Source organism: Microcaecilia unicolor, chromosome 4 (assembly GCF_901765095.1).
Source record: "Microcaecilia unicolor chromosome 4, aMicUni1.1, whole genome shotgun sequence".
NCBI classification, from domain to species: Eukaryota; Metazoa; Chordata; class Amphibia; order Gymnophiona; family Siphonopidae; genus Microcaecilia; species Microcaecilia unicolor.
In genome coordinates this window covers 128,150,440-128,172,746 of record NC_044034.1, presented here as the reverse complement: position 1 = coordinate 128,172,746, position 22,307 = coordinate 128,150,440, and positions in this window count along the sequence as shown.

The window sequence follows — 22,307 nt, the reverse complement described above, 5'->3', positions numbered from 1 at the left end:
TTCAGTGACACTACCAATTAAGTGGCAATGAATATTGGTGGGCATCCAGCTCAATCAGAAGTAGCCTGCTGTAGGCCTCAGAGCCATAGGTCTTTCTTAGCCACTTGTGGGGTTTCCCTATACAATATATATCCTCTTCAATCTCATTTATCCCAGCAATTTCAGAGACAATCCTCAGCCAGGTGTTATACATCAGATTTCCTTCCAGAACACAAACATTGTGAATCCAAAGCACTCCCAATAAACCTCTATACCAGACCCTCAGAATCCATTTTCAAAGTGTTTTTAAAATTATTTCTAAAATGTTTAGTATGAGCTTGTAAGCATAGAGGCCCATTTATTAAACGACATTAACCTCTAATGTGTGCTTAGCATACAGGAAAGTGTTGTGTGGTAATTTTGCACTTTCTGCATGTTAATCTCACATTAATGAATGGGCAGGAAATGGGCTTGTCTCCATTAACCAGCTAGCGTGTTCTGACTAGTATGCTAACTGGTTAATTCAGAGTTAACATATTAATTTTTATGCAAGTCTCATGCGCTAATGGAAAAAATTAGCACAGAGACTGTAAAAAAAAAGTCATATTTTACAACAGCATAAAAAAAGGGTTTAGCTTGGGGGAAACTCCCACATTAAAATGTGCTAAGCCCATTTTCTAATGCATTTTAGTAAAAGGGCCCCAAAGTGTAACATGCTCTTTGAGGGAATGATGTGAAAAGATTTAGCATATTTATGGGGAACAAATGTCCACAATATCAGACATGGAAACCTGAAAGTGCATTGGCTAAATGTTATGATCAAGTTAACTATTGACAGGAAGTTAGTGCAATTATTATAAACTGAGCATGCTCAGTCCTGTTTTCCTCTTCTTCTGTTTGCTTCCAAATGTTACTCAAGGAAACCTGGCCAATGAGGTTTGTTTGACAGTGCTGAGGAAATGTGGAAGAGTAGCTATACTTCAGGATATGTGGTGAAAGCGGAACAGAAAACTGGCATGAGTGTATTTTTAGAACCATCTGTTTTCTGTATTAGTATTGGTCTTGAAAGAATGGTATGTGACAGGTGAGAGAAAGGAGCAACCTAGTGGCATCTGACCATTTCTCCCTTTATGGTCACCTTGAAGGCTCTTTGATATTTAGATCAAACCTAAAAAAAAATGAGTCTCACATTATAACCAAACCAATTGTTGAACTCACTGAAGCTTGTGAAACTCAGACTGCTGTTCAGCATCAAGTCTTGTAATATCTGTTGTGGAAAATTTCACAGCTTAGACCTGTTACAATAGGCTTAATAACATAAAATATAACATCATCAGAAAATACAAACTATAGTCATGAAAGTCCATACTAAAACTGAAATTAATTTCTTTAAATCACAGCTATTCTAGAACCTATTTTGAGAACACAATTTTGCACATAACATGAAGAATAAAGGAATTCAAAAAGGAGATCAAATTAATACAATATAGTTTGCATTTTCATTTATTATTACAGGTGTTCACCACTGAATAAAACATACTGATTTGTATCTGTAGGTAGATTTAAGTCCTGAGAATTGATTCCATTAAAATAAGTAACTAAGGATTGATTCCAATAAAATAAGTAACTAGGGGCCTTATTTCCTAAGGGGCCCTTTTACTAAGCCGTGTAAGTGTCTACGCACGCCCAACATGCGCCAAAATGGAGTTACTGCCCGACTACCATGTGGCTCTTCTAGTAATTTCATTTTTGGCGTGCGTCCATTACGCGCCTCTGAAAAATATTTTTTTTATTTTTGGGTGCGCATAACGGACACGTGCCAAGTGGCATTTGCCGCGCATAGGTCATTACTGCCTGGTTACTGCGTGAGTCTTTACCGCTAGCTCAATGGCTGGTGGTAAGGTCTGAGACCCAAAATGGATGCACATCAATTTTCATTTTGCCGCATGTCCATTTTCAGCAAAATAAAGGCCTTTTTACAGGTGCACCCAAAAATGGATCGGCGCGCAACCACAAACCCACACCTATACTACCGCAAGCCATTTTTCAACGCACCTTTATAAAAGAACCCCTAAGTTTCTTTTCATTCCAATAGATTTAGCATGAGAGAAATGTCCTAATACTGAAAATAATGCCCCTAGGTGTCACTCTGGATTCCACTAGTTGATATTCTAATGATTTTTGTTGCTGTACTGCTTTTGACACATAAAATTGTCTCTGAACAGATAGTGCAAAAGTGCATGAATAAGAGGGGATTGCTGACTGAATGTCAATGTTCTGGTGTTATGATTTCTATTGATCATTCACTGCTGACATGAAGGTCTCTGGCGTCTCTGCCTTTCCCTCTTTAAGTTCATTCTCAGTTAAAATTTCCAAATGACAAAACAAAAAGGCCTTGAAGAAAGAGACGTTTCAGGTCTCATAGACAAGATATTTTACAAAGTACTTTGACCTCAAGAAGAAAAGCTTGGTACTCTCTGCAATAGGCTTTGAATAAAAAGTCTAACACCAGAACCAAAATAATTATTTAGTGTTACATCAGATAGACTTGATCTGCATATCATTTGTTTTCTACACGACAAATCCTTGCTGGACAAAAAATATTCTGCAAAGGCTTCAGTTTTCTTACCATGCTGAACACTTAATTCTTGTATTTTAGTTTTGCATTTATTTACTAAAATGTAACTACTATGGTTATGCTGACAAATGATCCATTATGTGATCATAGATCTATAGTTTTTGCTTCTTCAGGCTTTGTACACATTAATTAGGAATATACAATCAGTGCTGAGCACAGAGACAGCTAAATAAACAAATGGTATGGTAGTAAGATCTTTCTGCATACTAATCATATCTTATGTCTGCACGCAAAAGGTCCATAAATCGATTTGCTCTTTCACATCAAAAGACAAGCGGTGATGCAAGTCAGCAGTTCCTGTGAAAGTCACAGAGATTGCTGTTCATCACAAATGCATCTTTACAGGGCTGCATTCAGCCACTGGATGATTAACATTATTGGCAACTTTTCAAAGGCGATTCATCAAGTGATTTGCTACTGTATTGGTTACCATTTCTATCAAGTTATTTTATAACATTAAACCCAACATGATAGACATTTATTGGGAAGGGAGGGGGGTACAGAAAAGTAAGACTTCAAAAACAGACTAAACACATTAGGGCAGATATTCAAAAAAGTTATACATTCACTGCCAGCTGTAGAACATATAACTTTTGACCATGTGTATTTAGGAAAAAAATGTATGGATGGTATTGGCCAAACATCTGACAGAATGGCCAAATGTTATACTACCACTACAACTACTACATATCGTTTCTATAGTACTACTAATAGTTTCCAGCGCTGTACACAAAACACTTAAGAGAAAGTTCCTCTCAACAGAATGTATTCAATAAGGACAAACAGGGTAAATAAGGGTTTAGGGAGTTATTTATTGTGGAAACGATTAGAGCAAGCATGGCTAATAGGTGAAAAGGTGGGCCTTTAGCTTAAATTTGTTTAGGGCTAGATACGGAATAAGATATACTGACTCAGGGGGCTTATCCCAGGCATACAGAACTGAAAGATAAAAAGAACGGAGTCTGGAGTTGGAGAAGGGTATAGATAAGAGTGACTTACCAGATGGGCAGAGTTCTCAGGGAGGGGCATAGCAAGAGATGAGTAAAGTGATACTGAGGAGCTGTAGAATGAATTCACTTGTAAGTCAGTGTGAGGGAGTGGGTAGTATAGCAGCAGATTTCCCTAAGAACACTCCTTCACCAAGGATGCAGTTTAGTCACCTTATGGCAGGTGGCGCTAACCTGCCACATCAGAGGATGAGTCAGAGGAGCAGGGCTTAGGCCACGAGGTGATCAAATGCCCTGGAGCCGAGTGGATTAAAGAGCCCACAATGAAGAGGTCTCCAAAAGGAGCCTTAGCAAGGATCCTCCCAAGGAGTTCAGGCTTAGCTGCAGTACCTAAGGAGATTTCCAGGGAAGAGGAGTGGCCCTAGCTCAGACCCTTGAATTCCTGTGTGATAGGAAGGTTTCAGTCTATGCCTCCAGAAATTCCAGGGCTGAGTGATCACAAATGAGGTAACTGAAGACTGCCAAGGTAAGATAATTATCCATCGCCAATTAGAACTGTGGTTATGATAAAAGAAAATTATTGTATGTTGAAGAGTGTAGGCTACTGGAGTTGAAACTGTGTTTGAGAAACTGTATTAGAAGTACCAATCCTGTGAAGAAACAGGGCTGATTATTCTCTATATGCATAAATAAAAAAAGTATTTGACTTTCTATCTGCACCTGTCCATGTCTGTGCTCCATTTGTGCAAGGTCCTGCAGCCTGCCGCGAGCCACGCTATCATAGTCAGTAAAAGGAGTTTGAACTATAAACAGAAATGGATAGGGAGCCGAAGAAGTGACTTGAAGAGAGGGGTTACTTGATTGTAGTGACACTGGTAGATAAGTCATGCAGCAGGATTTTGAAATGATTGAAGGGAAGAGAGATGGTTTAGTGGGAGACCTGTGAGAAGCAAATTACAGTAATCTAAGCATGAGGTGAGGAAAATATAGATAAGAGTTCTGGTAGAGTGCTCATAAAAGAAGGGGTGAAGTTTGGTGATGTTATACAGAAAGAAATGATAGGATGTCCCTCCACATTGTTTGTAGTTTATAGTTCCAATACATATGACCCCAGTTGATTCTGTTGTGTCACCCATACGTTGGGACAGTCCTGATCATAGTGGGAGATTTTAATTTGGTATTAGACTCTCATCTAGACTGATCTTTGGGGTACCAGGACTATTCACTCCAAAGGGGGTCTTTTACTAAAGATTAGTTCGAGTTATCTGTAGCAGGACCCATAGGAATAAATTGGGACCTCCTGCAGATAACTTGAGCTAATCTTTAGTAAAAGACCCCCCCCCCCCAAAGTTCCAGAAGACTACAGAATATATGTGTTGCCCTTGATCTAGTGAACCTCTAGCATTTGCTTCACCCAAGTGGCATAGACTATACCCACCTATCTTGTACACATGGAATCCTCTCACATATAGACTATATTTTTACATCTACTGCTCTTTTTCCTTTAGTTAGCATAGTTACTATAGATCCCATGCAGATCTCTGATCGCTCACGTATATGGAAAGAGTTGATATTGGAATCATTATATGGGAGGACAAGGGCCTGATAGTACCCTATTATCTGGCTCAGGATCTAGAGTTCAAAAAATATCTAGTTAAGAAATGGGAGGAATATTGCATCAATAATGAACCTGAATCTGCCAATTTCCTCTTCTTTTGGGATGCTTCTAAAACTACCTTTACAGGAGATATAGAATTCACTAGTGTGAGAAATATTCAAATATCTAAAAGTATAATTGCTTTGGAGAGAGACTTGGGAAGGCAAAGCAAGTTTACATCGGTCATCCATTGCCATCAAATGAAGAGAGTCTTATTGCTACACAAACTGCTTTGAACACTTTGCTTTATGAGCAAACTACAAGATCACTGGTATATAGAAAGTACCATTTTGGAGAGTGACTGAGTGGTTAGAGGTTGTGGCAGGAGAGTTTGTAGCGGGTGTATGTTGGTGGGAGAGTGAGTGGCAGCTTCTGTTTGTTGCTGCTGTGTTTCACCAAGTTGGTAGGGAGAGGTGAGCACTGGTGGCACTGCATTGCAACTGTAGTGTGGGCAAATGGAGGCACAAAATGCACAGGTGGCTTACATGTTGGAGGAAGAGGGGTGGCACCGCTGGAGGTACTCACACCCGAGTTTTCAGGCCCCGTAGCAGTTTCCTAGACCTCACTTACCTGCAGTGTCTCACTAGGTACCGCTTTGATAGGGCTGCCATTCAGCACTTTTGTGACCAGCTCCAACCCCTCTTGCAGCCCAGGACCCATAGGAACAACCCCATCCCTGTGCACCTAAAGATCACTGCTTCTCTCTCTTTTATGGCCACTGGGAGTTACCAGTCTGTCCTAGCTGTGAACACGGGTCTCACCCAGCCTTCCATTTCTAACTGCCTCACCCAGTTCCTTGATGCCTTCCTTACCCACACCTCTGAGTACATCACCTTCCCCACCACCCCCCAGGCCCTGCAGAACAACATGGCTGACTTCTATGCCGTAGCTCACTTCCCCTCGATCATAGGCGCCATTGACTGCACACATGTCGCACTCAGACACCTCCCCCCCCCCCCCCCCGGGCATGAGGCCACTTATAGGAACAGGAAAGCATTCCACTCCATGAATATGTAAGTTGTGTGTGACGCCCAGGGGGAGATTCTAGATGTGTGTGCCCAATACCCAGGTTCCACCCATGATGCCTATATATTGCAGCACTCAGGAATCTTCCGCAGGTTTGACCGAGGGGAGATTACCGGTGGATGGCTCCAAGGTAAGTGCAGCATGGATCTGCCCAAACTATATCTCCTCCAACAGGCAGCCCTCAGCACTGTCTCCCTCCAGCTCACTCCACAACACACTATTCCCCCCCACCTCCACAAGGTACCCGCTCCAAACAATACACACCCATCTTTCTCATCCTGCTTCTCCCCAAAGGTGACAGAGGCTACCCACAGCAGTGTTGGCTCATGACCCCCATAGTGCACCCACAAACAGGGTCAGAGGAGAACTACAACAGTAGACATTGGACCACCCGTGGCATCATCAAGCACACCTTCAGACAACTTATGAACAGGTTCCAATGTCTGGACCATTCTGGAGGAGAGCTCCTGTACAGCCCCCAAAAGGTGGCAAAGATATTCCTGGCCTGCTGCATGCTACATAATTTGGCAATGCGCAGAGGACAAGCCCTCCCAGAAGAGCCACAGCCACCACAACAGCAGGCCCCAGATGAACAGGATGGGGAGCCCCTTCCATCTCCCACCCACAGAGCAGAGCAGAGTGCACACCAGCTGGGGGTCAGAGACAGGCAAAGACTGATCGAGACAAGTTTTCTGTGAGAGTAAGTTCACATTTATTTATATCACACACAGTATTTACACACCCAACACCCCCCCCCCCCCCACCACCACCACCACCACCACCATCGCCCGCTCTGTGCATATTCCCCTCCCTCCAACCCTCACCCCTCAGCATGTCCCATCACTTTCCCCGCCCCCTCCCCTGGCCCCGTCCCCGTCCCCTCCTACCCCTCCCACTGTGTTCCTTTGCAGCTGGTGCTGCAGGGGAACTCTGTTGAGAGTCCTCTGATGAGCTCCCACTCTCCTCCTCTGTGTCCACAAGGCAGCCTGCTGCCTCGGCTGCCCTGTGCAAGTCCTGCCACCTTGCACTTTGTGGCTTGCCCTGCAACCTGGGCACAGGACCCAGCAGGGGAGCTGGTGTGGTGGCTGCTGGACCAGTGGCTGGGGAGGCTGAGGATCTCAAGCTGCCACATCTCTGGCAGTCTTCAAATCTAAGCTAAAGGCCCACCTTTTTGATGCAGCTTTAAATCTTAACCCTTATTCACTTGTTCAGAACCCTTATTTTATCATCCTCACGTTAATATTCCCTTATCTCTTGTTTGTCCTGTTTGTCTGTCCTAATTAGATTGTAAACTCTGTTGAGCAGGGACTGTCTCTTCATGTTCAAGTGTACAGCGCTGCGTACGTCTAGTAGCGCTTTAGAAATGATAAGTAGTAGTAGTAGTTCTTAGTAGGTGGTTGCTGTGCAGTGGTGGAAGTCAACGCCAGTTGTTGTTGCTGCATCAGGGCTGTATTAGGTGCTCTCAGGTCACGGCGTAGGCCCTCAATGCTGTGTTCCAGTCGTTGGAGCTGCTGTTTCACATCACGTTGGGCCTGTACCGCTTCCCGTTGGGCCTGGAGCGCTTCCCGTTGGGCCTGGAGCGCTTCCTGGTGCAGCTCCAATTTCTGTCGCCGGTAGTCTTCCATCTGCACATTCTGGCCTAGCAATTGTGTGGCGAGGTGCAGTAGCTGCCTCCGCTGGCTGGATTGCCTCTGCTGAGGAGGTGCCCCCCCCCCCTTTGCATCTTCAGCTGCTTCTTCTTCAGTGCCACCATCAGCAAAGGCTGAGGGTGGTGGAGGGAGAGCCTCTGCTGCGGGTGGTGGAGGGAGAGTCTCTGCTGTGGGTGGTGGAGGGAGAGCCGGCGCTGCTGCTGCTGGGTCCTGTGGTTTCACCCCATGGTCCTGTGTGGTTTCTTGTGCTGGGGCTGGTGGCCAGCTTCTTCCTCCGATTGGCTGTCATCACCTGCATAGCAAAAGGGGAGGAAGTGTGTTGGTCAAAATAACCTGCATTTGTTTTTCAGCATTCATATACATAGCCCCACAAGCAAAGACCCAGCAAAGAGATGGTGAGGAATGGGATTGGCAGGCAAACCACAGGTGTCATTATACATGGTACAGAGCTGGAGACAAGGAGCACAGCGTACTACATAGACTGATGTGCAAGAGAGCCACACAGGTAGGTGGGTAGACATGGAACTGTGGAAGGAGTGCAGAGGACACAGTGGCTACAGCACAGAGGTGTGGTAAGGAGATATGCAGAGTTTGATGATGGGGAAGGCCCCCAAAGCTGTGAAACAGTGCTAAGCTACACACAGTTTATTTATTTTATTTATATTTTATATTTTAAATATATTATTTACATATATTATATACATTGCTGGAAACCCTCCCCCTCCACTCTTCCCCTCCCCCCTCCCCCCTGCTACTCCCTGTGTCATGGTCTGTAACAGTGGCGTTCCTAGGGGGACGGACACCCGGGGGGGCGCCCCGCCCCCCCGGGTGCAGCGCCCCCCCCCCCCCGATGCAGCGCGGACCCCCCCAGCAAAAGACCCCCCCCCGCGAAAGAGCCCCCCCTGGGTGCATGCTGCTGGGGGGGGTGCCGCAGCGCGCGCCTGCTGCGAGTTTACTAACTTTGCTCGTTCGCTGCAGCTCCCTCTGCCCCGGAACAGGAAGTAACCTGTTCCGGGGCAGAGGGAGCTGTAGCGAACGAGAGAAGTTAGCGAACTCTTGCAGCAGGTGCGCGCCGCAGCACCCCCCAGCAGCATGCACCCGGGGTGGACCGCCCCCACCGCCCCCCCCTTGGTACGCCACTGGTCTGTAATGAATAGTGATTTGCATTGCATGTGGTGTTCTCCCCCCTTTCCCTACTGAGGACCACCACACTGTCCCCCACTTGTGTAAAACAGAGTGTAGTACAGCACAACAAATACTCCAGCTTCCTAATGGTCAACCTACCTGAGCCCTCAGGCTGTGCTGATGTGTCAAGGGACTCAATGCCATGGATCCCTTCTGGGGCAAGAGTCCATGAATGATGCGTTCGACGGGGGTCAAGTTAGTGGTGTCATCTGCTGGGGGGGTTGGCACCAGCCTTCCTCCTGACATCACGCCTCAGCTGGCGCCACTTTCGTTTGCAGTCTTCCACATCCCTGCCACAGAGGAAGACCGCGTTGAGCCGGTCCCTTACTGCTTCCCATTCTCGCTACTTTATTGTAGCAGCTAGCCTCTGGCCCATTGGAGCAAAGAGATGCATGTGCCATGTAGGATCGTTAGCACAGATAATAAATTATCTGCGTCCAAAATTCCCAAACAAAACTATCTGCACACAGACTGCTCAGCACTCGGTCTAGGGGGCGGGAACCTTGGATTAGAGCCTATACAGTTCTTCCGAGAGAAAGAAATGCGACTAGAAATGCAAGCTGAATATATATATATATATATATATATATATATATATATATATATATATAAGATTTATTAGGGTATATCAGGTAAGAAAATAGAGCTAAGGTATACAAAATAGAACTCTGCAAAGCTTTGGCTGAATACAAAATTACTGGCTGATAAAAATTACACTCATATGTCATACTACTAAACACTAATTCTTATTGTTTACCAGATAAAATTACACCACTGATCAGTCACACTATGTTACGAGGTAGTACAGTTATTAGCAGCTTCTCCTGATCACAAGTATGATGGCACCAGCCTTCTGCTCAGGTAAATACCACTAACTAGCCCCCGACTGATAGGGAATAGATCACTGTGTCTCTCACCAAGCCGACCTTCGTGGCAGTCTCTCAGGATTTGCACAGGATACTCCTCAGACTCAAGCTGGATTCACAGCGAGTCTCAGTCGCAGCTGGAAGGGAACTCTGCAGCAGATAAGGAGGTCACAGGTCACGAAGGGCAGGTACAGCTGAACCACGATACTTTCCTCCAGATACACAGTTCATCAGTTGGTGGACCTTATTAGGTCTCACTGGTTTTATTTACCTCCACCTTCTTCCAAGGCTTCCGAATAACTCCTTTCTTTGTTCCCGCTCTCCCCGTACCTCTTGGTCCGGTGGCTGCAGGAACCAATCTGGATCTTTCTCGGCTCACTGCCTGGCAAGAACAGTCCGTTGTTCTTGACCTTCAAGTTGTTACATTTTGGTATGCATTTTCTGTTTCTCACCCGCCTTGCTGGAACCAGCCTTTCAGGAGATAAGGGGGGCCTGGTTTGCCCACAGCATGTCCTTGGAGTTGAGCGTCTGCTGTAATTTTCCACAAGCTGCAAAGCTGTTTCTTGCTGACACAGAGATGTGCGGGTCAGAGTTTACAGCCTCCATTTTGCTGTCATAGGATTATACAGGCCATGGCCCGCAAGGTGAGACACACAGGGAAATACTCCTACAGCCCCCTCTGTATTTCTTGATCCAGCAGTTCAACTTCTGCGTCAGTGAAATTACCCTTGCGGGTGGGTGGTTGCTTTGGTGCCATTGTATCAATGCGATGTAAAGAATCAAAATACAGAGAAGGGCACTAAAATACGCTCTGAGGGACACCCATGTGAGAATGAGATGGGCGTCCCTGAGATGAGCGTCCCTCGTGCATAAATCTAACCGTAGAAATCCCTAAACGTCCCCAGCTGCTTCGCCGATTTGGACGTCTTAATTTTGATTATAGGTAGGAAACTATGGGCGTCCCCAGCTGCACTGTGTTTTGGGTGTCCTCATTTTGATTAAGGGTGATAATGATAAACGTCCGCAGCTGCTCTTCCCATTTGGAAGTTTGCATTCCCTTTATTGGCGCCTCTTTAAAATGGCTTTCTCTGTGCTTGCACTTTAGAGATTTTTCTTTAGATTATGGGGTAAGCGTTTTAGCTCCAGTTATAGTAAACCTTGTTTTTGCCACTGTATGCTTTTGTACACCTGTTTGTTTGTTTTTTGTTTTTTTTGCGGAGGGGGAACTTTTTTGCCAATTCTTGAAAGATAACTGGTGTGGGAGCTTTGTTTCAGTCTGGGTGGTAACTGGTAGCTTAGCATATACTCTGCATTTTCTACATGTGACCAACCTTCCATTCTTTACCCTCCAGGAGCTCCTTGCTGTCTGTGATGTACTCCCTCACTGCCCCCCATTCTCTTTCTCTCCTTTGTTGAAGCAGGCAGCCTCTGGTCCCTTGGAGCCAACAGATTCTTGGACCACAAGTTCAAGGTAAGCTCATACCTCTCAGCCACCTCTTCTGTTTCTGCTATGTAGGTGCTAAACAAACACTTCTTGCATCTTGCAGGACAGCTGGTCAAGAGGATTGCAAGAGACAGCAGTGGACTGTAATACACTGGATTCTGAGAGCTATGATTGTTTCTACCCAATTCATTGTACAGATCTCTTGTTCTCTATTGGACACACTCAGTTGTGCCTGCCTGTGGGGTGGGGGGGGGGGGGGGGAAGAGGCCCTGAGAATGGATGTGTGCATCCCTCATGGTCAAGGGTTCCCCATTTTCTGTATGTTCTCTGCATTCAAATCTTACCTTTACTTTCACCAGGTTCACGGGTATCCACAACTGGTAGTTTTTCTCCCGCTTTGCACCTCATGTGTCTCCCTGCTAGGTTCCATCCTTCTTTATGTGGTGAACCCCAGTCCCCAAGTTATGAAGTGCCCACCCATTCTCAAGGTTGTTGGGGATGGGGAGGGGGGGAAGCATATATGCACTGAATGTCTTTTCCACATTATTCAACACAGTCCTACAATCCTCCATAATTATGGAACAACATTTCTAAATTCTATCATGCAAACTATTTGCAAGGTGGCCACAGGTGTGTGTCTACCACGGCCTTGAGCCCTTAAGTCATGGTGAGGGAGAAGGGTTCTGGTTACACTTCCTATTCTAAATTACCTGCAGGTGGCTACAGCCCATTGCCTATATAATTTCCCTAGCCTATGCCCTTCTGTACCTGATGTATTATATTGCAGTTGTGATGAAGTAAACATCCATCTAATGATTTTACCTTTGGTTTCCCTTTTCTCCTCAGCACTATATACCATTGCTGATACATTCAATGTGAAAAGATGACCCAGCTGTTTGTAGCTCCTTCCTGGCCCTCACCAATGAGATGTGGTTGTGGGTAAGTTTGTCTGGTGATCAGAGAGCAAACATTGTCTATTCGCTACCTATGGTTATCTGCAAGTTTCTACTTGGCAGATCACTAGTGCTAGACAATATACCTATTATTTACACAACTCTGTGCTGTGAGGCTCGAAAGGCTGGATGGGCATTTGTATTCCTCAACAGAAATGCCCCCCCCCAGCCCCCCCCCCTTACCATACAGCCATGCAGTTTGGAAGGAACAGGTGGCCTTCTGTATGGCCACACTTATGACATATATGTACCAAAGCTTCAAAATGATTTAACCGATAGTGGAAAAAAGAAGGGCATCCCTGATGAGCACTTGGCCGACTTTACTTGGTCCATTTTAAATAGCGCTGAATATTACCGGGACTTTCTCCCTTTATGAATACTAGATCCAACATTGACTTTTCCCTGTTTGGTTCTAACACCATTAGTCTGAGCAAAGACCCTTGTAAGGCATCCACAATCATTCTACTGTTTTCTAGATTTGAAGAAGGGGTACTCCAATCTTCATCCAGTAGATTAAAGATACCCATCATTGCCACCTTTTCTTTCATTCCCACCTTTTTAATATCAATGATCAGATTTCTATTCAGTTTAAGTTGGAGGTCTGTAGAATACATCTGTTTGAATGGAGGTGCCATCTTCTTTTTAAAAAATGATCCACAACCCTTCCTCTTTTCTCCACACTCCTGAATTCCAAGCATTTATATATATATATATATATATATATACTGTATATATATATATATATACAGTATATATATATATAGGAATGGGAAATGGGACTTGATATACTGCCTTTCTGAGATTTTTGCAACTACATTCAAAGTGGTTTACATATATTCAGGTACTTATTTTGTACCAGGGGCATTGGAGGGTTAAGTGACTTGCCCAGAGTCATAAGGAGCTGCAGTGGGAACTGAACTCAGTTCCCCAGGATCAAGGTCCACTGCACTAACCACTAGGCTACTCCTCCCCATTTTATGCCTTCTCTATCCCTTCTAAATAGATTCTAAGTATGGCAAAATCACATTCATGAGACTCATTGAACCATGTTCCCAGAATAGCCACAACTTCCAAGTCTATTTCCACCATCAAGGCGTCCAGATCAGGAACTTTGTTGCCTAGAGTGTGAGCATTTGTGCTTCTAGCCATCCTGCAATTTTGCAGGTAGCTTATTTGTATCTTATATAGATTTTATTCTGGTCTTCTCTTCCTCTTTATTACTGATGAGTTTCTTGTTGTTTTCTCCACTACTGTAATGCTTTTGCTGGGATAACATCCTAAACTAAATTGTTAGAAATTCATGTGCAACACCTTAGTTGCATATTTTCTTTCTAACCTTAAAAACTGAAATTAGAGTCTTTACTACATGCAAGTCATGCTAGGCATCTACTAATTACATTAAGCCAAACTTAACTATAATGCAAGATCTTAATTGCAAAATGAATAATAATTAATGGCTATTACAAGATGATGATTAAGCATTAAAAACTGCAATTTAATGTTTAAAGCTGATTCTGTATTTTTATACGAGTACAGCCAAACATTCTGAGATCAAAATGCATGCTTAGAGTGAAATTCTAGATGAAGATAGTTGAAAGTGTTCAGTAGGAAACATAAGTACATACATACATAAGTACATAAGCATTGCTGGGACAGACCAAGGGTCCATCGAGCCCAGCAATCTGTCACCGACAGCAGCCAAAAGAACAAGCAATTTGTCCCGCCCATCCTAGAAATACTGTATTATTCCCTCATCCATTCAATAACACTCTATGGCTTTTTCCTCCAGGAAGCCATCCAACCCTTTTTGAAGTCTGCTAAGTCAACCGCCTTAACCACCTTTTCTGGCAGCGAATTCCAGAGTTTGACTACTCATTGAGTGAAGAAAAATTTCCCCCAATTTGTTTTAAATTTACCACACTGCAGATTCATCGCATGCCCCCTTGTCCTAGTATTTTTGAAAAGCGTAAACAAACGCTCCACATGGACCCATTCCATTCTACTCATTATCTTATAGACCTGTATTATATCTCCCCTCAGCCACCTTTTCTCCAGGCTGAAGAGCCCCAGCATTTTCAGCCTATCCTGATAGGGAAGTCATCCCATCCCCTGTATCATCTTTGTCACCCTTCTCTGCACCTTTTCCAATTCCACTATGTCTTTTTTGAGGTGCAGTGACCAGAATTGAACACAATACTCGAGGTGTGGTTGCACCATGGAGCGATACAACGGCAGAATAATATCCTTATTTTTATTTTCAATCCCTTTCCTAATGATATCCAACATTCTATTTCCTTTATTTATTTATTACATTTGTATCCCGCGCTTTCCCACTCAAAGCAGGTTCAATGCGGCTTACACAGTAAATGGAATACAGAATACTGTTAGAGAGGGTAAAAGTTAAGTATACCAGAATAATAGACGAGATGGTTAGGTAGAAATAGGCAATGGAGAGGGGAGTAAGGAGGGAGATGAAGTCTGGGTCAATGTCGTTATCATGGGGGTATGTGTTAAGTATATGGTTCGTAAGATTAATCTGGATCATTTGGATATGCTTGCTTGAATAAATGGGTTTTTAGTGCTTTTCGGAAGGGTAGGTAGTTGCAGATTGATCGGATATATCTGGGGAGAGCATTCCAGAGTTGACTGCCCAGGAAGGAGAAATTAGATCCATAATAGGTCTTTACTAGCCATAGCAGCACATTGAGCAGAGGTTTTCAACGTATCATCTACGATGACACCTAGATCCCTTTCTTGGTCTGTGACTCCCAACACTGAAACTTGCCTGACGCAGTTATAGTTTGGGTTCCTCTTTCCCACATGCATCACTTTGCACTTGTTCACATTAAACGTGATCTGCTATTTAGACGCCCAGTCTCCCAGTCTCGTAAGGTCCTCTTGTAGTTTTTCACAATCTTCCCGCGATTTGACTACTTTGAATAAATTTGTGTCATCGGCAAATTTGATTACTTCACTAGTTACCCCCATTTCTAGGTCATTTATGAATATGTTAAAAAGCAGAGGTTCCAGCACCGATCCCTGAGGGACCCCGCTAACTACCCTTCTTCATTGCGAATATTGACCTTTTAATCCTACTCTCTGTTTCCTATCTTTCAACCAGTTTTTAATCCACAGAAAGACACTACCTCCGATCCCATGTCCCTCTAATTTCCTCTGTAGTCTTTCATGAGGGACCTTATCAAACGTCTTCTTAAAATCTAGATACACAATATCAACCGACTCACCTTTGTCTACATGTTTGTTTACCCCTTCAAAGAAATGCAGCAAATTGGTGAGGCAAGATTTCCCTTCACTAAATCCATTAGTCCATGCTTTTGAATGTGCTGTGTAATTTTGTTCTTGATTATAGTCTCTACCATTTTGCCCAGCACCGACGTCAGACTCACCGGTCTATAATTTCTTGGGTCTCCTCTAGAACCTTTTTTAAAAACCGGCATTACATTGGCCACCCTCCAATCTTCCGGTACCACACTCGATTTTAAGGATAAATTACAAATCAATAACAGTAGCTCTGCCAGCTCATTTTTTAGTTCTATCAGTACCCAAGGTATTCAAAGTGAATACCATCCGGACCTGGAGATTTGCTACTCTTCAGTTTTCAAAACTACTCCATTACGTCTTCCAGATTTACAGATATTTCAATAAGTTTTTCCGACTCTTCAGCTTTGAATACCCTGTCCAGCACCAGTATCCCACCCAAATCTTCCTCAGTGAAGACTGAAGCAAAGAACTCACTTAGTTTTTCTGCTATTTCTTTGTCTTCCTTGATCACCCCTTTTACACCCTGATCATCCAGCGGGCCAACTGATTCTTTTGCCAGTTTCCTGCTTTTAACGTATCTAAAAAAAAATTTACTGTCAGTTTTCGCCTCTATCGCTGTCTTTCTTTCAAAGGTAGAATACATTAGTCTAGTTGAAAGTAGAAAGGTGCATTTATTTTGAAACAAAATTAAAACTGCAGTGAAACAGCTTTGTTTCATTTCAAAATGAAATACTCAGGTTAAGTTTCAGCAGCAGCAGCGGTGTTTAAAAAATATGTATATTATAGCAATACTAAAGAAATCATGGAAGTGGATTCAGTACAAGAGAAACACTTTGGTCCTCTTTTATCAAGCCGTGCAGCAATGCCGACAGAGACCATTCAAAGTGAATAGGCTTTTTCGGCATTACCGTATTGGGATCCACTAGTGCGGCTTGATAAGAGAGGCCCTTTATATGTAGTTTATTTATTCAGCAAGTAATCAATATAACATTGAAAGGCAGTAACAAGTAAGTATAAGAAAAGTATTGACTACAATATACATCAAACATTATAACAATGAAAGAGGAGACAGTAACTAGAATAGATTATGGATTATCTTGAGTAACATACAGTTTAAGTTAATGCATGCAATTATAATAATAAGAACAATAAATGTAAGTAGTCAAAGAAACATTCAAGTATGCATATATTAAAAAGGAAATTATAAAACAGAAAAAAATAGTTTTCTGTTGGGAAGAATTTATTAAAGCGATGTAATTTCCCTGTTCCTTTCGTTTCTTCCCCATCCTCTCCTTTATTTCTTATGTAGGTTTAATAATGTATTAGCTTAATTTACTGCATTGGCGTCCGCCTTTGCAGTGTGATGTAAGCTACATTGGGCCTGACACAGTTGGGAAAATGTTGGGTATAAATGAGATAATAAATAAATAAATAATTTTAAAGATTTGTGGAATTGTAGATAGTTATGTTGATGTTTAATTGATTTTGGTTGTAAACTCCACCATTTTGTGTCCAGATATGAAAAATCAGTTGATAAAACAGATTTATGAACAATCTTTCTACAGTTGGGAAAGTATAATATAAGATAATCTCTTGCTCCAGTAACTTCAATAAATAATAAACAGGTGACTTTACATTTTAAAAAATTGTTTAAAAGGTATTTAAAACATGCAAAGTGACATACTACATCAACAACATAAAAAGTTTGTGGGAACTGAAGTAGAGCTCATTACATACACTTATAATGTATAGCATTCACTTTGCCAAAAGGCAGTACTGCGAAGAATGCAGAAACAGTGAATGCTATACACCATAAGGATATGTAATGAGCTCTTCTTCGGTTCCCACTTAAATACTTACAAGGTGGTCACTGTTACCAGCTAGTATTGGAGGCCTAGTGTTTATAAATAGGGATAATCTGTGCCTGATGTTATAGTGGGTGACCATCTTGCATTCAGTGATCAATGGATGGCGTGATTCAATATTAAAGACATGCATAGTGAAGGTTCATTCAAAAGTGAAGATTCTACACTTCAAAAAAACTGTCAAGATGATGGAATACCTCAGGGAGTTGTTAGCTGTATGGAAACATCTGGGGGGGAAGGAGAAAAGCAGTGGGCACAACAAATGAGCTATTTTAAGAGCAGCAAACCTTTTTGTTAAGAAAATAAAAGTATGAGGAAAAGCACGCTTCTTTGGTTCTCACCTTTTCACTAGTTAAAATAAGCTGTCCATTTCCCTAATCCTAGCAGCCCTGTATTTATTCAGCACAGCTCTCTAGAAACCTCTTTCGCACTGTCTCCAAAATCTATCCTTCAGCCAAGATCCAGCGGTGGATTTATTGACCTTCCCCGCACCTTCTACCACTGCCATCAGTGACTATTCCAAAATAGCACCAGCTTGTAGAGAAAATGAAAAAAGAGAAAGGTTTATTACGAAAGGAAAGCCAAAGGACAAGGAAGTAGGGGTGGACCAATAAAAAATGAATCGCAGAACCTTATATTAAAAACTGAAAAAAAACATAATGTTTATTATGAGAAAAAAGACTGTAGATTGAAGGATAGATCTTGGGTAATCCTTTTAATGAATTAAGTCCTGTAGTGGGATATTTTATAAAGGGGCACCTAGATTTAAGCATCTATTAGAAGCATATTGTATAACAGAAAATAGTCACCTAGCATAATCTGGTATATATGTTGTGACAAGGCTACATCCCCGATGTATAGAGTGAAGCAGCAAAACCATGTACTACATATCCCAGAATGCATTTCCAGTCCTAGCAGTGCGAGCCCAGGGGATAGGCAAGCTGGCCATATACCGTCTCTGACCACAAGAGGGAGGGTGAATGAAGGAGCCAGTTCCCCTGGACCCGCAATCAGTATATCATGCTGCCCACCTGTAATAGGGAGGGGTGGGCTGAGAAGCAGGAGGAGGATTGGATGGAAGAGGGAATTAATGTGCCTGAGCAGGGGAAGGAAAGAGAACGAAATGGGAGCTTGAGAGCTGAGGAAGGCAGCCCCTGAAGGTTTGGAAACCTACATGGTTTTGGAATTTATTTTGGCTTAAAGCCTGGTTTTCTTGTGAGAGACCTGTTTGCTTTGGGGAAACCATGAAGGTGGGGGAATTACTAACCTGTTTTGAAACCTGATTATTTTGAGAACCTCTGAAGTGGGAAGGCTTGTTTATGAAGGAGGGCTGCCTGGTGGGAAGAGGGGGTTCAGTTCAGGAGGAGAGGAGCAGTGCAGGCTGAAAATCCTTGGGCAAGACAGGTCCCTAAAGTACAGAAGCAGGCTGAAATACCTTGGGTGGGAGGAAGACCCAAAAGTATTGAACCTCCTGAAAGTAAAGGCTGCTGGGTGATTAAGTGTTTGTCTTGAGGGGAAATCCTGCTTGTGGGACAAGTACTATTTGTTTGTTACTGACGGGGACAAAAAAGCAGGGATTTCCAAAGGACTATTGCATTCCCCTCAGGGAAGGGGGCAAAGTCTTTGTGTAATTGGCTGATGTACTAAGCAAGGCAGAACAGCCCTGCCTGAGAAACAAGTCTCTACTCTGGAGTGAAGTTTTGTTTATGAATCTGAAAAATAAAAGAATGTTTTGAAGTATTTCCTGGTGGCAGTTTTGTGAAGTTCTGGCTATTCCTGGGAGGCAGCTTCCTCCCCCCCCCCCCCCCCCCCCCATACTGGAGCAGCGGGCCCGTTTACAATGTGTATAGTTGAAAAGGCACGAGCACTCATGCAAGCAATAGAACTGGTGTAAACGCTTGCTTCTAAATGTCAGGGAACATGTATAACTTATAGTATATGTGCATGTGAGTCCCACCCACACTCCTTCCAGACTCTACCCATATGTATGTCCCTGTGTAAAATATGTGCTGTGGGAGATAGTTTCACATTTACAGAATACTGTGTAACCAGACTTCCAGTTTTTATGCATTCATTTGCACATATACACACGTATATGCCAGTGTTTTAGTCATTTATGAACATTTTTGACACATAGATGTAGGTACCCAGCTTGTAGAATTACTCCCATAGTGTTGATGTCTGAAAATTAATCAAAATACCATGTTCTACTTTGCAAATTAGTAACAAGACTTGTTTTGTTCTTTATATTTTCTTATCTCACTTGTCTTATCTGCCATATTGAATGCCCTCCTTATGCTTTATTCTATTGCTGTTTAATCTGAACTTGTCTGCTAATTTTTCCCTATTTTTGTTTCCTGTTTCCTCTCCATTTTAATCACATCTTTCTTCATCTGCAAATCCCCAGTGTAATGTTCTTGACTTCTCATTATTGATGTTTTTAAAGCTGAAATAGTGGCCTATGCAAGAATAGTAATTCCAGAAAGTATCAAAGTCACCAGTGTTTGAGTTACACTGTGCTGATCTGCTCTTGATGTACAATAAGAAAAACAACGGAGAAGCTGTGAACATGTCATGCAGATGATGCTCAAATCTTTCCTTCTGCATTCCAGTGTGAAAACTAAGAAAAGAAAAAAAGAAAGGTGACCTTGGACAAATAGCTCAGCACCTATATAGCATGACATCTGCCAAATCATCAGTAATAAACAGCAGTATATTTGAGGAAGCTGAAAAATGTATAAATGTAAAAACAGTCAAGCCTAGGTTTACTAGTTTCTTTTGCAGCTTGGTTTAGTCATGCTGGAACTCATTTGTTCTTCTTTTAACTTATGCAGTGCATTTTACCTAGATTTCCATAATGGTATTGTTAACCATTGTTTACAACTCATGCAAATTTTAACCCTCATGACCACTCCTTTTAATATCCTTCTAATTGCCTGATTTTATCCCAGTCTTTTTTTTCTCTTTCTTCAGTTGTTGCTGTTTTTTTTCTTCTGTCCTCTTTCTACCCATTTCTGGAATATGAATACCAAATATGAATAATGGGTATTGAGCTTTACAACTACCTCATTCAACCACAATATAACCTGGTATTTGTTATCAACCGACTGGCGAACGCCTTTACGGTACTATGTAAGCCACATTGAGACTGCAAATAGGTGGGAAAATGTAGGATACAAATGTAACAAATCAAACATATAAACGGCGAGTGACCGTACTCACTCGCAAATGTGCAGTAGAGACCTTCTCTGCCCCGCCCCCACATCAATACGTGATGACGGGGGGCGGAACACAGAGGGTCTGTACTGCGCATTGCTGAGGGAGGGACACCGCCGTCTAACGCTCCCCCCACCCGAGTCGCCGCCGCCACCCACCTTCTACCCGGTCGGGCCCTCGCTCCACTATTGAAACAGCGAGGGTCCGGGAACGCAGCACTGAGCTCTGCTGAGCTGCCGACATCGCCCTTCCTTCTTCTTCTCTGCCTCTGTCCCGCCCTCGACGACGTTACGTCACACGAGGGCGGGACAGGCAGAGAAGAAGAACGAAAGCCGACGTCGGCAGCTCAGCAGAGCTCAGTGCTGCGTTCCCGGACCCTCGCTGTTTCAATAGCGGAGCGAGGGCCTGGCCGGGTGGAAGGTGGGTGGTGACGGCTCGGTGGGGGGGGCGCGAACTCGGAGGGGGAGGGGCAGCGGCGAACTCGGTGGTGGGGGCGGGCCTTTCAACCCCCCCTTCCTATAATAGCCCGTTTTTATGGGCTCAAAGTCTAGTAAATAAATAAAAGGAGAATAAGCAACAGAAGACACATACAGGGGCATTTTGTGCAGACAGTAAAGCCTTTCAAATGATTCCAGTAAATTTTTTTTAAAAAAGTGCAATATTAATATCAAAATCACCATAACGCTGCATAGGACAGAAAGGACAAATAGGAATTCCATATACCATTTTGTCTGCTGTAAGGCTGCAAATATTTCATGTGTAAGCAAAAAATGGGTGATCAGAAAGACCGAAAATAATATTGCGGTCATCGAAGAATTAAACTTGTACATAGAACTAGAGGACAAGGCAGCATCAGAGTAGAATGCTTGTCTGGACATTTCTGTGAAAATTTTCTTTTTGCCTAAGCAGAAAGAAAAAGCCCGGGGTCCTCCTCCCCATTCCATTTCAACTTCTAAGTCTCAGCAACTGCCCATAAAAGGCTTTGTCTAGCCTTGAACCACATCAGGTGCTTTCGTATTGCAGGGACCAAAGCAAGGGTTCCTGTCTCAAGAGAGTGATGCTTCACTCAGTCTGGCTTCCACACAGTGACTGCCTGGACCATGAAGCAGTCTGAGGGCAACTTGACTCTGCAGGGCACAGTGGTTACTTCAGCAAGGTCTGCCTAGCCAGGGAAGGTGCCTATGCCAGTTCTCATGATGCATGATACTACGGTGTCAGAAAGCATGCAAATATTATTCATGGAGGTTGCAGGGGAGCAACAACATGAAGCTCAGAATGTTTCCTCTGTAATAACACCGAACATTGGAGAAATGACCCATCTACGTGACCAGCTTGCTGTTGACAATTTGGTGTTCCAAGGAATAGCACTTAGAAACTGTGGAATGCCTGTGGAGTAGCAGTGAATATAATTCTTTCCTTGACAGAATAGAGCAGAGACAGCAAACCATCACTGAAGCTTTTGAGCTTAGAGAGGTGATTGATTAATTGATTGATTGATCAATTGATTTTGGTATTTAGCCATCCTTACAATAAACTTAGGATGGGTTACTTTAAAGCATACACAATAAGCAATAGACAACACTCTGCAAAGCGCATCAGA